We start from the raw sequence: 14,558 nt of genomic DNA, 5'->3' as shown, positions 1-14,558 counted from the left end.
TGCATATATAAATTCAGTATAAATCAATCTTGCCACTCTCTTAAAACATAAAGAATCTCCAACAAAGAACCCTGAATTACTTCACTAATTAGGACAACTAGGAGGGCTTGGCACGAAACTACTAATTTTGTGAGACAGTAAATGTCTTTCTGTAAAAGTTGTTATAAATTGACTTTCATAGTGTTTATAGCTGAACACATTCCCAAGAGTTATAAATGGACATAGTTACATATGGTTAGCTTCTCCAGAGTTTCCACAAATAGTATCTCTTAGACAATAATCTTACTATTAACATAATTTTCCTTTCTCTGTTAAAATGCCTAATTCTCATTACCTCCTCAAATTTTGGTTGTAATATTGAATTCTCATGCCTTCTAAAATTATATGTGTCTGTCATTTTTAGACTTGTGTGCTTTATCCCTGAACATTGTGCTTGTTCACAAAAAAAGAGCTTTGAAGCCACAGCCACCTCTCCAAGATTCACTCAGCCCACGCTTAGCTGTCTTCGTTCTTTACCATGTTGTTACTACCACTGACCTCTTCATTTCACTTGGAATATTTTGTCATTGTTTCCCAATTTGCCAACTTTTACCATAGTAACTCAATAACTGTGTCTGGCTCCCAAGTGACATGTTAGGAAGTCAACTATACCGACTTCCCATTTACTCTAAATGATTCACTAATGAGACAAGAGCGATTTTTGGCATTTTCTGCTGAATAATTATATTATTTACAGCTAAATTGGATTATAATTTCAACTAGATTTTCCATACCACACTGTGGCTTCTCTGTCACAACTGCATATGGTATGGCTGGCACTCAAGGGCAGCTAAAAAGCCAAGATCAACCTGGATTAGAGTAACTGAAGATTTAATGTTATTTCTCGGCCTATGCACCACGCACAAAACAGACAATGCCACATCTCAGTGTGCTTCAAAAGGCAACATCTTTATGAAGACATATGGTGTCCTCAATTCAGCCTTTCTGGTATTACCCAAGTCCAGCCCTTTTCCAAAACAACACATTAATCTGTATGATAGGACAGGAAGGTGAAGAAAATGTTACCAGGAGATAAGACATTCATCTTCTTCTTGGTTGCTCTTGGCATCCTATGACATTTTAATCATTAATAGGTGGCTTTAACTGGACTTTTAGGAACAGGAAGGCCTCTTTCATGTCCAAATAAAATTTAATTGCAATTCAAAGCAATTTACTACCATTTGATAAAGCAGAATTTAGGTATAGTATTATCCTGAAACTGCCCCAGAACCAAAATAGCAAAAAAGCATATGAACCAGTTATCAAAAGAAAGTTCACAGTCACAGACAGCCCAAGGTTATAGAACTTAATAATAACAGGTTATATAATAGTCCTATCAAAACCAATAGCAGCAGATAAAGTGCCATTCAAAAGGCAGCAGGAACCTACCAGAAATCAACTCCATTTCTTCTGAATTTAGCTTCAGGACATTTTAGAAATCCAGGCCTAAGTGTCAGCTAGGCACCTCATCAAACCCAAAATTGCTTCTCTCCTCCCCTCCCCCAGGTCTGTTAAGATGAAAAGGTAAACCTGCATGTCATCAAGCCAACAATGTTAGTCGAAATTATGGCTCAGCATGATTGTCTCTAATGGAGGCACAAGCACACAGGACAGCATGAGTCTGGAATTTTACCCTGTATGACTCCAAAGAGTAGTTCAACCATTCTAGAGAAAAGTCCACCTATAAAGTCAGGTATGTGAACCATGAAATAAAACTGACACTATTTTAACAGAGCATTGGAGTGAAATGCATCCAGCCAGGTCTTCTCAGAACTGATGAACGCAAAAGAAAAGTCAGTTATTTTCCTAATATGAGGCAGCCTTTCTATTTTTTTTTTATATTCAGTATGAGGGAACATAGAAATAAAGTTTAAAAAATTCTAATAGTTGATGATGTGGGTGTCAAGATGCTTGTGACTCTACTTACGGTCCCCTCTGTTGATACTGCAGAGTGGGGTGAGATCTTCGTGTAGATGTTTGGAGTTGGAAGAAAGTCCTAGCACCATCAACAGCTAGATGGCTCTATCCTAGAGCAGAGCACCTTGCAAGCCAGCAGGGCACAGGGTAAATATCAGACTTGCTAGTGTAAATAAGCTGGAAAGGAGCAATGCATACACACATCTGAGAGCTACTCAAAAATTCGTGCGTATTTGCAATATGTATGAACGCCACATATGAGTGTGATGTATATGTGTGTTTGTGCAGGGAAGGAAAATGGCATTTTAATGTTGTACTGATATTGTATATTCCTCTAAGGATTTTGATTTCATGGATTAGCCATTTTGGACTTTCTACGTTCATAGGACATATGACACAGGAACATATGCCAAGGGCAGTTAGTCACACTGACTTTCCATCTTAGTAGGTGCATCTATTCCAGCTGTAGTGATTAAAGTGACCCACACTCTTTTACCTTCTATGAAACTCTCACAGTTCTTTTTTCATCATTCTTTCTCTTGGAAAACACTACTATTATTTTATAAGCCAAATATCTGCGTGACCCAGCTAATAACATTAAATTTATTTTATTCTGTAAATATATACTATTAGTATTTTCCAAGTACCTATAGTACTCAATACATACATATAATTATGTATCCATTTAATAATTAATAATGAAAATTATATTTGAAGTGCGTTTTTCTTCTTTGTTCTAGGTGCGAATGTGTATTTATAGAAATCATTTGATGCTTTTTTTTTCATTCCACTATCTTTGTTAGCACATAGTAGTTGTACCAATTAATGAGCATCATACTGGTATAATCATACGTGTACATAGCATATTTCAATTATTTTTCTCTTTCCTGTAAACCCCTACAAAATTTTTTTTGCAACTGTAGGCTTTCTTTTCTGAGAATGTTGGGAGGGTTGCTTGTTTTCATTTATTTTATTTTATTTATTTGTGATAGTTCAAGCCATAAAGTTTGGTATTCCAATATTTTTATTGATAAAAAAAAATCTATTAGTAGCTATAAAAACATAAACTTCTTTTAAAATATAAAACAACATGGCCTGATTTGGGAGTAAAACATGATTTTCACCCCATGAACAATCTGCTGCAGGGGGTGCTTCCCAAGAAACTACATCTACTTTCATAAAGACCTTGAGTGCCAAAGCAAAAAGTTTTCTTCACATCCTATGTGTTTTCTTCATTTCATTCTCACTCTACCCCAGTTTGCCTTTATGGTCCATTTATCCCAGTGCAAAAAGTACCCTCTAATCTGTCTTAGACTTCAAAGAATTATTTCTGGGAATATATTTTGTCATGCAAAGCTTCCTTACACGTGTTATTTTTATGTGCTTTTAAAGTTATCATTATTACAGACTTGCAATATGTAATAATTATCTTCAGACACATATTAATTCTTTAAATTAAATTCTAAGTATACAGATTAGTTTTGACTCCAATAAAACCAGAGTTCAACATATACAACCTCTAGGAAATCTTTTTTTTTTTTTTTTTCCAGAACCAGGGATTGAACTCAGGCCCTTGTGCCTGCCAGGGAAGCGCTTATTCCACTGAGCCATCTCCCCAACACCTAGGAAATCTTAATTTATTGTATTGGTGTCATTTCTTAAAAATTTCTATGGTCTTTAGAATCTAAAAATGAGTGATGAGTACTTTTGAGATTTTTAGATACCAGCACCCATGTCTAACATCAATTCACAGTGATTACTTCCTTCAGGATATAGACATTTTAAAAATTATCTGTGGGAAGATTTCAAGGGCTTATGATTATTAAAATTCACACAGTAATATATTTTTTGGAGATTTTTCTTCTTCTATCCTTCCTTCCAAGAATTTGCCATCCTCGCTACCACTCTCTGGTGAGGTCATGCCCATCTTCAGCACAGGAGACTGGCCCCATCCATTCTCACCTTCTTGCTCTTGAAACTTCTGAACACAAGACTTAGCTGGTAAAGGCTAAAGTAGGATAGGAGAGCACTATCTATACTCTGTCACACAATTGTTCTTTCGCTATCACTTTGCCTGTGTGATTTGTTGGGAAGCAATTATAATGGCTCAAGGTATAGGCTTTCCTGTACATTCCCAATGCTTACTGACAGGTTCCATTGTTGAATATCTCCAGAACGCAACCTCTTCATCTATAAGAAGGGAAGAATGCCACTCTCTCACAAAGTTGGTGTGAGGTTTAAACAGAATAGCAACAGTGACAAACCTGGAAGGATAACTCACACATTTTAACTATCCAATAGATTATCTAGGCAATTAATATAATCAGCTAAAATGCAGCCAATCTCTTCTGTTCTCTAAGAAATGTCTATACGCTTTTCAAAAGGTAGGAGTTTTAGGATTTTTCATTCTTTTTGGGCTGCTACTAGGTAGAGCGAAAGAGGCTCTCATGGGAAATAATACATATTTTTCACATTTTTATTATCCTTAGAACTCTTGACTTATGAGAAAGTGTAAAGAGAGAATAGGCAACAGGTTAACACATCATCTGGAATTCTGGCATTTGAAATGATATATTCAGAACTTTCTCTATCATTCTTTTACCATTTGATTCCACTTTTAGGTTCCCTTTTTGACCAGAAATGTAGCTCTCAGATAAAAAATGCTGAAGTATAAGAAATAAGAATGAAATGATAATTTGAAAGGCAAACAGGGACTAAGAGTCAAATTTCTCTTTAAAATAGAGTTTTTATTTCAGGCTACTTGTTGGTAACAACAGGGAGAAAATCTTGACTCCTGCACATTTTTGATCTGGAGTGAAGAGTCTGCCCTACTTTCATATCTCCTTGAAAAGAAGGGGGAGTATGAATTTGGTTCCTTAATTTAAATTGTACTCTTCGTCAATGAAAAGAGATTAGCCATATTTCTGTTCAGTTTGATTTTCGATGACCTATTATTCCCCCAGTCTGCTTTTAGGATCAGTCTGTTCTTAGACTAGGAATTATCTTCACTCCCCAGACAGATTTGACAGTACTGAATTCTAACAGGAATCTTACAAAGAAAGGAAAAAAAGTGTACACTGAAACAAAAAGACTCCTTATCTCTATGTTAAAGCCTTCCTTTATTTTCATTCTTTTTTAGAAACTCAAAGCTTTAAAACTGGAGCCACCAACTTTCAAATGTCGTGGAATCAGAGGCCTCCCTTCCTACGTAGTTCACCTAAGACCTGTACACTCAGTCTAGGGAAACTCAGTGCCAAGAGCAATGTCTTCATTGGCTTTAAGTGCCTATTGCGATTTAATTGCAACTAGTTTATAAAAATAGAAAAACAATAACTAGAATTTTTCTTCCCACAGAAGTTCAATTAATTTGATTGGACATTCAGCTGCTAAATTTTTACCACAGCCAGAGTTTCTAACCTTGTTTCAATGAAAATAAGTAGAATACCATTAATTCCTTTTGGGGCAGCATATTTGATTGTGTGAAAAACTTTGCATGCTTCAGCTTGTAACCTATTTCCCTCGATATATAAACATGATTTTCCTCTTATTTCAATGCAGAAGTTTATGGCTAAGGTGTCAAATTTGTCTTTTATTTTCTAATTTTTCCCTTTATACTTCCCCAGATGAAATGCCATATTCAGAACCTGAAAATAGCAAGTTTCCCTTGATAATAATTCCAGTTTTCTACTTTTAACCAGATTATCTCTTGTCCCTTTCTTTTTCCCATGAAATATAACAAGTAAATGTAGCCTGGTTTGTGGAGCATGAGTGGTAACACTGAAAACTAAATAATATTAAAGTATTCTAGGTCATTAAGTATATTCTCTTTAGAGCCGAAATTCAATAGTAGAATAGTCTCAAGTCTTAGAAATCATATGGTAGAAGAATGCTTATTAAAGTAAAAAGACATCCATTGTATATTAAGTGGAAATCAGGTTATAAAATACCATGAATGCTCTAATCATGTTTGCTTTAACTGGCCGTCTGCATCCTTCTGTCCCCAGTGCTCCGGCCTTTGGCCCAGCATTCCTCCAGGCTCAGCGTCCCTCAAAGTCTCAGCCAGCTCACATTCCAGCCCCTTTCTGTCTGACATCATACAGCTAGAAGCAGATTGTGATGCCTTTGCTTTTGCTTTTCTAATTTCAATGTTACCTTTCACCACATTTCTCTTTTACTCCATTTTTACCCCCAAAACTTTACTCATTCTCCAGTCAGAATAGGAATAGAGGAAACTGTATCTAAATAAAAATCTTCAAGCGCAGGGTTATGCTATTGTATGTTTTAAAGTCAGTTTTCCTGAAATAAAGAAGAGGGGCATTTGATCATAAAATTTGCTGAATTCCTTTATATCAATGCTCTCAGCACTAATAACCTTGCTCACATCCCATTAGGAAAAGATGTGTGGTGAACACCCCATTACATAGTATCCTAACACATAGTCATAGTGGGGAAAGGCAACTTCAAGGGAACAGATATTAAGGAAATGCGATTATATCAGAGGAATTTATGACTTTCCAGGATAGGGTTCACTGTCTTTTTTCTTGTTTTTTCTCTCTTTCTCTTTTTTTTTCGGAACTGGGGATTGAACTCAGGCCCTTGAGCTTGTCAGTCAAGCGCTTATTATACTGAGCCATCTCCCCGACCCCCTAACTGCCTTGTCTTAAAAAAATAAATAAATGGCATATGGGTAGGAAGCACCAAGATGGCACGATGGGGAGCAGAGATGAAAGAGCCTCTTGGAGAGTCACTCTCCAGGCACTAGGATATAGCAAGGTGAGGAAGACAAGAAGAAGGGAACTGGGTGCCGGGACTCAGGAAGGATCTGGCGTGCAAATGGGAGTCCCCACAGAGACAATGAAGAGAGGAACTTAAACAGAGAAGATGGCGATAGTCAGCAGCACTTTCTCCCTGAAACAGGACTTGCTGCTCAAGAAGGATGATTCAAACCTGTGGACACACAGTGAGTGCTGGCCACCCCAGCGGCCTCCAAAAAGAGACACCGCAGTGGAAGGCAGCAGCAGACATGAAGAAATGCAGAGGCTGGTAGTGTGTGCTCAGAGCTGAGTTGTCCCACAGGCGAAGGAAGTTGGTCAGCAGCCATCTGGGAAAGTGGTCAGCTGAGTTCAGACCTCATAGTGGCCACTGGCTCCATCTAGTGGCCCGCAGCTGGGCTCAGGCCCACCAAAGGGGCATGACTGCCACTGGTCAAAGGAGTCTGGTCCCAGCAAAAGGTCCAGGTTCTCAGATTATCCACTATCCAGCCAAAAAACTGCTGCTGGCTTTCTGGAATAAATCAACATGCACTGGGACTCTGTCTCCACATGTTGTCCACCAGGAGCAGAAGAGACATACCAAGAAGCAGAATTTTTTTTATTTTTTTCTCTCTTGCTCTTGTTTGTCTTATGTTGTAGTGATGGTTTTATCTTTGCTTTTCTTCTTTATTTGATCTTGCTTTTCAATGAGTGTGAACATGGTTTCTGGCCTCCTTGAGGTTGTAATTTTGTTCTGTTCTTCCTTTTATGTCCTCCTTCTATATTTTCCACCAATCTTCTACACCATTTTCTGAAATTAGCATGATCCTCATTTGTCATCCAGCCTTCTAATTTTTCTTCTTCCTCCACTTGCTTATTTTCTCCCTACTCCATTTTAAACTTAATCTCTAAGGGCAAAGTTTACATATTAAGGGTTTGTATATACTTCATGTAATTCTTGATGTGTTTTAGATTTTGTTATATAACCACAAATTTAATTCATATGGTTAAACATGAAAAATTCCTGATTAGCTCAGTTTGTCATGTTCTAGGCTGTATTTGAAGCTATTGTCATTATTGATGATATCACTATAGCTACAAGTGACATCATTGTTCTAAACAGCTAGTCTTCTTGGTATTCCAAATCAAATAACAGTGTCAGAAAATACAATGGAACAGTGCAAAATAATCAGAGGGATAGGCCAAACAGGCAGTAACCTCATCCTCAAAGAAGTGAAGATGGAGGCATTTGCAACAGACTCAAAACCCAAAATCTGCTACATGTGGAAGATACTTCAAAGAACTGGTAATTTCCTAAGGGTTCTAAATACTAGCATAAAAGCAACCCATGTTAAGTGATTTAGAAGCATCACCCAAGGAACTAAACTACAAAAAGAAAAGACACTGAGAAGACACTTAAACAAAATACAACCCTACACATCCAGTTCACCAAAGACAAACCCAAGGGACAATGAGGTAAAACAATACAAAAACCACTCACCTAGCTCTTCTGAAATAGTAATAATAAAACCATTGAATGAGGCTCTAGAAAAAAATCAAATCAGAAAGAATTTCACAGGGGTCGGAGAGATGGCTCAGTAGAATAAGTGCTTCCCTGGCAAGCACAAGGGCCTGAGTTCAATCCCCAGTTTTGGTTAAAAAAAAAGAAATAATTTCTCAGATAACTGCAGAGATGATGCACATAATGAAAAACATGCAGTCCAAAATATTTTAAAGGATAGTCTAGAAAGAGACAATAAGGACAACAACTTCAAAGGAAGGAAATTTATGAATATCCATGAATGAATTTCACTACCTTTAGGACAGACACAGAAAAAAAAACTAGAGGATATTAAGAAAATTATGGAAGTCATGAATACTCAACATAAATGACATCATAAGGCAGATTCACACAGGTATCCAGGAGAATAAAAATTTCATTGAAAGCATATGCTGCACATTAAAGCAATGTGAGGACAGGATATCAGAGATAGAATACAGGCTTGAAGTTAATGATCATGAAAGGAAAGATTTCTTAAAAATAGAAAGGGGCCTTAGGAAATCAATACAGCAACTGCTAAATGAGGCAAAGAAGAATAATTTAAGATTGATTGGAGCCAATGAAAAAGCAAGGATAGCACAAATGATATGAAAACACTGTTTACAGACATCATGGCAAAAAAAAACTTCCCTGGTAGAGAAAAATAAATTAACATATAGAAAAGGGAGATGTAGAGCACACCAATTAGCCACAAGAAAAAAAAAAAACTATAACCAAGTATATCCTAGTCAAAATTCCAGAAAATATCAACACAAGAATAGAATATTAAAAGCTGCTTGGAAATAAAAACAAATCACCTATAAAGGAAATCCCACCAGAATCATAGCTGATTTTGCAGCACAAATCCTCTAATGAAGTAGAACTTGGAGTGAAATAGTTTAAATACTAAAGGAAAACAACCTTCAACCTAGATTGACGTACCCTGCAAAACTGTCTTTTAACACTGGAGAAATAAGACATTTTTAATGGAAAAAAACACTTGAGGAATTTTATGACCATCAAACCAGGACTCCAAAATATTTTGAAGGATATTCCAGAAAAAGATAATAAGGACAATTTCATGAACCCCAACAGAATGAACCCAGCAGGCAAGGCAAACAATTAAATAGAGAGGGGAAAATAAAAGAGTTGGAGCCAACAACAGGTAAACAACAAAACAAGGACAAGGCAATGCATATCAATTATAACCATTAATGTTAATGATCTCAATACACCAGTCAAAAGACACAGAATCACAGAATGGATCAAGAATCAAGGTCCAACAATGTACTGTACACAGGAAATACATTTAATTCAAAAAAATCATAGATCATTTAATAGTTAATATAATTATATTACTAATTTCTCTTAATTCTTTGAAAAGAATGGTTTGTGCTGATATTGTTTGGAAAATTAAAGGTCAATATTTTATACTCTGACCAAACAATTTAAACATCATAATATACAATGCATTAATCATTGTTATCCCCTATTATCTTACTTTGAAATTTTATTTTAGTTTTTTCTCAAGAAAAGAAAATGTTAGTTTTCAAAAGTTGATTTGCAATAATATCTGTCTTGCAGAACCATCTCTCAAATTCCTGAAAATATATTGTCTACTTCTCATCAGCTAGTTGCAATACACCAGTACTAAAGACAATAAGAATTGTGATTTTTTTTGTAATGTATTTAACACAAGGTCTCACTATGCAGCTCAAAGTCATAGTGACCCTGATGTTTTGAGCCTCTCCAGTGCTGGGATGAAAGTCATGCACCACCATGACTGGTCTCCGTAGCCAGCGCACCATGCCAAGTGTGTGGGGTGGGGATCAAATCCTGGTCCCTCTGCTTGCCTAAACAGGCACTTAGTCCACTGAGCTATCTCACTGGCCCAAGAATTGTGAATCTTACAGAAAGATCCCAAATCATTGCTAAAAACCATCCATGTCATACTTTTTAATGTCAGAAACTAAAAACAAATCTAGTTTTTATTAAGCTAGTCATACTTAACTAATACAACTACAAAAACTCTATTCTGTCTCTGTCTTGTTCTATGCCAAAAACATCACCATTCACAGTACTTTAAATATTCATGAGGCTTGCTCCTTCTCAAAACTGGAGTTGCAAGACCAAGTCATATCCTTGGAAAGCATTTCCCCAATCTCCTATGTAATGTTTCCACATTCTGTCACTATGTTAGTCAACTTTCTCTTGCTGTACTAGTATGGAATAAATCAATTTGCAGAAAGCAATTTTTAACATGACTCATTATGAAGCAGTACATCATGTACCACACCAGAGAAAGGAAAACAGAGAGGAGAGTGGAGAGGTGAGAGAAAAAAGGGAGAGGGGGAAGAGAGAGGGAGAGGAGAGAGAGAGAAAGAGAGAGAGAGAGAGAGAGAGAGAGAGAGAGAGAGAGAGAGAGCACACCTATGTCCCAGTGATTGATCACAGATACACCCCAATTACATAATATCCTCCTGTGTGTCCCACAAAGCTTCCATTGCCCTTGATAGCACCAAGGTTAAGTTGAAGCCTTTAACACATGGGCCTTTGGGAGATGTATCATACTCAAACTATAGAAACCACATTCCTTTGTTTGATCTCATCATATTTATAAAGTTGTCTTCTCTGTTTATTTTCTCTTACCAAAGGAAAAGTGTTTTAAAAAGGACTATTAAACTGCTTTGTCTCATTAACTAGGAGATCCCCTACATCTAATTCAAGAGTGTGTGCACAGTAGGCATTCAGCAGATAGGAGGTAGATTAATGGATGCACACCCCAACTCAATTCCTAAGAAAATAAATCAAATGAATCTGGCTCATCTACTCAGTAGAAACCATACATGGATTCTCTATATGAGATGGATTCCAGTGGCGACTGAAAGTTGTTAAACTTCTTATGATTTTTTAAATTAATAAATATCTCCAAAAAAATTTAAAAATCATCCCAGAGTCTGGAATTTAGTGTATCATAACCTTAGCAGCTTTACTGAGGTATACTATATACACCCTAAGTTTCTCCTGCTCTAAAATTCAATGTTTAATAGATAATTTTACAGAGCTCTACCACTATTACTACAACTGAGTTTTGTAACATACTTTTCATGTAATATCTAAGAATTCTGTGTCCAATTCAAACTTTTAATGCCTTTAAGATATGTCAAATTCATACTTATCAATTGTTAAGATATTTCATACTCCACAAAATTCTCTAGATTTTCACTGAAATTATTTTTTTATTTGCTAGCAATTTTGTTTCCATATCATTAGCTGAATAATACATTTGCATTTGCTGTCACTTTATTGTAAACATTTTTTCTTAGTTTATCTTCCTTGTCACACTGAGGATACACTAGATCATATATTATGTTTACATTATACATCTTCTTGATTAAAGATGTTGTTCCACAGTGTCCAAATGGCAAGAACAGAAGGAAAACATACAAGAGGGTGAAAGTTTGAGAACTACGTAAAGGAAGTGATTAGATGCCTTCCAGATGAGACAAAACCAGCATGGAAGACAAGTTTATCCTTAGCAGAAAAAGAATTAACAAATAAGTAAATAAACAAACCCATGAGTTCCTGGAATGAAATAAGAGGCATTGATATAAATTCATAATTTTATAAAACACTTACATTGTGGATATATGCACACATATTTGAATATTTATATGTAAAAGTATTATACACATACTTATTTATTATCTAGTGTTTCCAGTAGTCACTTGTTCTAGACCACTGGCATCTAGACACATGGAATCCAACAGATTCTACTAAAACATCTAACTAAACATGGTAGCATGATTAGCGAACAAAATAATGTACTCATGTTTTAGTTATTTGTTGATAAGGTCAATAAAATGTATTAAAGCAAATTATGTGCCAAGCATTATTCTAAGGATGTGGTGTACAGTGGAATGGTTTCTGCTCTCCCAAAAGGGAAAGAGAAAGCTAAACACAAGGCAAACAAAGAAATGCCCCCACAGTCCTGAGTGCTCACACAGATACTGAGCTCATATAGAATGACCAGTGGTTAGGACAGGCCCTCACTCAGACTGAAGGGACAGAGGATGAATTCTTACAAGAAAAAAGACATACCTGAACCCTAAAAGTGTGGAAAGCAATGGGGAAATAGTGTTTTAGGCAGAACAAAGTACACATGCCAAAGATCCAAATTGAGCTATTTAATAAGGCCTGATATGGGCTGAATTGTGTCTTCCCCAGATTAGCATGTTGTACCTGGTTAACTAACCTGCAAGCTACAGTGTGTAGGTCAGGTTTTTCAGGGATATATAACATTAAGTGAAGCCACAAAGGTGTGGCCCTAACCTAGTAGAACAATCGTATTATAAAAAGAGGAAAATCTTATTATTATGAGGACAGAATATGATGATTCAGATTTAGCTTATGTAATCATGTCGCCAAAGATTAGATTGATCAAGATTAGGTCAATAGTCTTACTGTACTGAGATATGCTGTGAGCCGTTCAGAAGTAGGTCCTTATGGAGGCATTTTACATCATTAGGGATGTTCCCTCAAAAGAAGTAGAATTCTGTCCATCCCCTGTTTTTTCTCTCTCATTGCTCAGGTTTGAAATGTGACTTTTGTTCTCACTTGAATTCTTGCATGATTGCTTTCTGCCCGCTCCCTACACCCAGCGCCGCTTCGGCTGCACCGCACTGGCTCTGAGCTCCCGGCTCCTGCTAAGCTTGCGCAGCCACCACCTCCCTCAGCTACCACCATGACTATCTACCAGGACCTCATCAGCCGCAATGAGATGTTCTCTGACATTTACAAGATCCAGGAGATCGCGGATAGGTTGTGCCTGGAGGCAGAGGGCAAGATGGTCAGTAGAACAGGATAACATGGACGACTCGCTCATGGGTGGCAATGCCTGTGCTGAAGGCCCAGGGGGCGAAGGCACCAAAAGCACAGTAGTCACTGGTGTAGATATTGTAATAAACCATCACTTGCAGGAAACCAGCTTTACAAAAGAGGCCTACAGGAAGTCTATCAAAGATCATATGAAATCAATCCAAGGGAAAATGGAAGAACAAAGACCAGAAAGAGTAAAACCATTTATGACAGGGTCTGCAGAGCAAATCAAGCACAACCTTGCTAATTTAAAAAACTATCAGTTCTTTATTGGTGCAAACATGAATCTAGATGGCATGGTTGCTCTCCTGGACTACCATGAGGATGGTGTGACCCCATGTATGATTTTCTTTAAGGATGGTTTATAAATGGAAAAATGTTAATGGATTCAATGGTAACCTTGGATCTATCACTTGTCATAACTGACTGCTTCTTGTCATCTACACAACACCAGGATTTTAAACAAATGGGACTGATGTCACCTTGAACACTTTGTCTATTTTGACCGTGATTTATTTGGAATGGAGGCATTGTTTTTTAGGGGAAAAAAAAAATCATGTAGGTTGTCTAAAAATAGAGTGCATTTAAATGCAAAAAACAAAAACAAACAAACAAACAAACAAAACTCTTGCATGACTCCATCTGCCACCTCTCTCACCAGAGACCAAACCAGTTGAGCCATTCAATCTGGTAACTAAACCAGACCTAAGCTATGACCTATATGCCTTTCTCTTTATACATTGAATTGCCTCCAATATTGTTTACAACAATGAAAGTAACCACTATAGTGGCTATGTGCCACACAGGAAGAATGCCATCCCCTGAACAACTATTATGAGGTCCTGATCTCAGACTTTTAGCCTGGAGAACTGCAAGAAAATAAATTTAGTCACTCAATCTATGTTTTATCATAAAAGTTTAGCTGGCTAATACAAAATTTTAATAACAAGAAGTGAGGTTGCTACTCTAATGCCAAAACTTGTGGAAGAGGTTTTGGAATTGGGTAAAAGATAAAGGTCAGAAGAGTTTTGAGGTTCAAGTAGAAGTATGGCACTGAGGAAAACTCTGATAAGATCTCTGGAGGAAAGGAGAAACCTGTTATCAGAAATTGAAATGAAAGAGTGAAGATATGTCTCACTTGGGAGATTCCCTCCCTTGCATAAGCAATTCTGCGACCTCAATCCCTAGTACATATCACCAAGGGACAAAGAAGGAGGAAGAATAAGAGGAAGGAGGAAGAAGAGAATGGAAAGGAGTTGGAAAAAGACGATCCTTAGAATAAAATGACAGACCCCTGTGTTGTATTATTTGGCTGAGCTGCATTCTAGTGTTTTGTAAAAGGCAGAAATTGTGAGCAATTCAACTGAATATTTAGCAGGGGAACCTTTTTCTAGTGAACATATTAAAAGTGTGGCTTTAGTCCTTTCAGCAGT

At 36.8% G+C, this 14,558-nt stretch overlaps 1 pseudogene; it reads left to right on the top strand.

Moving 5' to 3' along the window:
* The first annotated feature begins 13,123 nt into the window (after positions 1-13,123).
* On the top strand, positions 13,124-13,546 carry LOC101571764 (annotated as a pseudogene).
* Positions 13,547-14,558: the final 1,012 nt, after the last annotated feature.

The sequence above is a fragment of the Octodon degus genome, unplaced genomic scaffold (assembly GCF_000260255.1).
Source record: "Octodon degus isolate 3935 unplaced genomic scaffold, OctDeg1.0 scaffold00068, whole genome shotgun sequence".
NCBI classification, from domain to species: domain Eukaryota; kingdom Metazoa; phylum Chordata; class Mammalia; order Rodentia; family Octodontidae; genus Octodon; species Octodon degus.
Note: the sequence above shows the minus strand (reverse complement) of the source record. Positions and strands in the feature narration are given on the sequence as shown.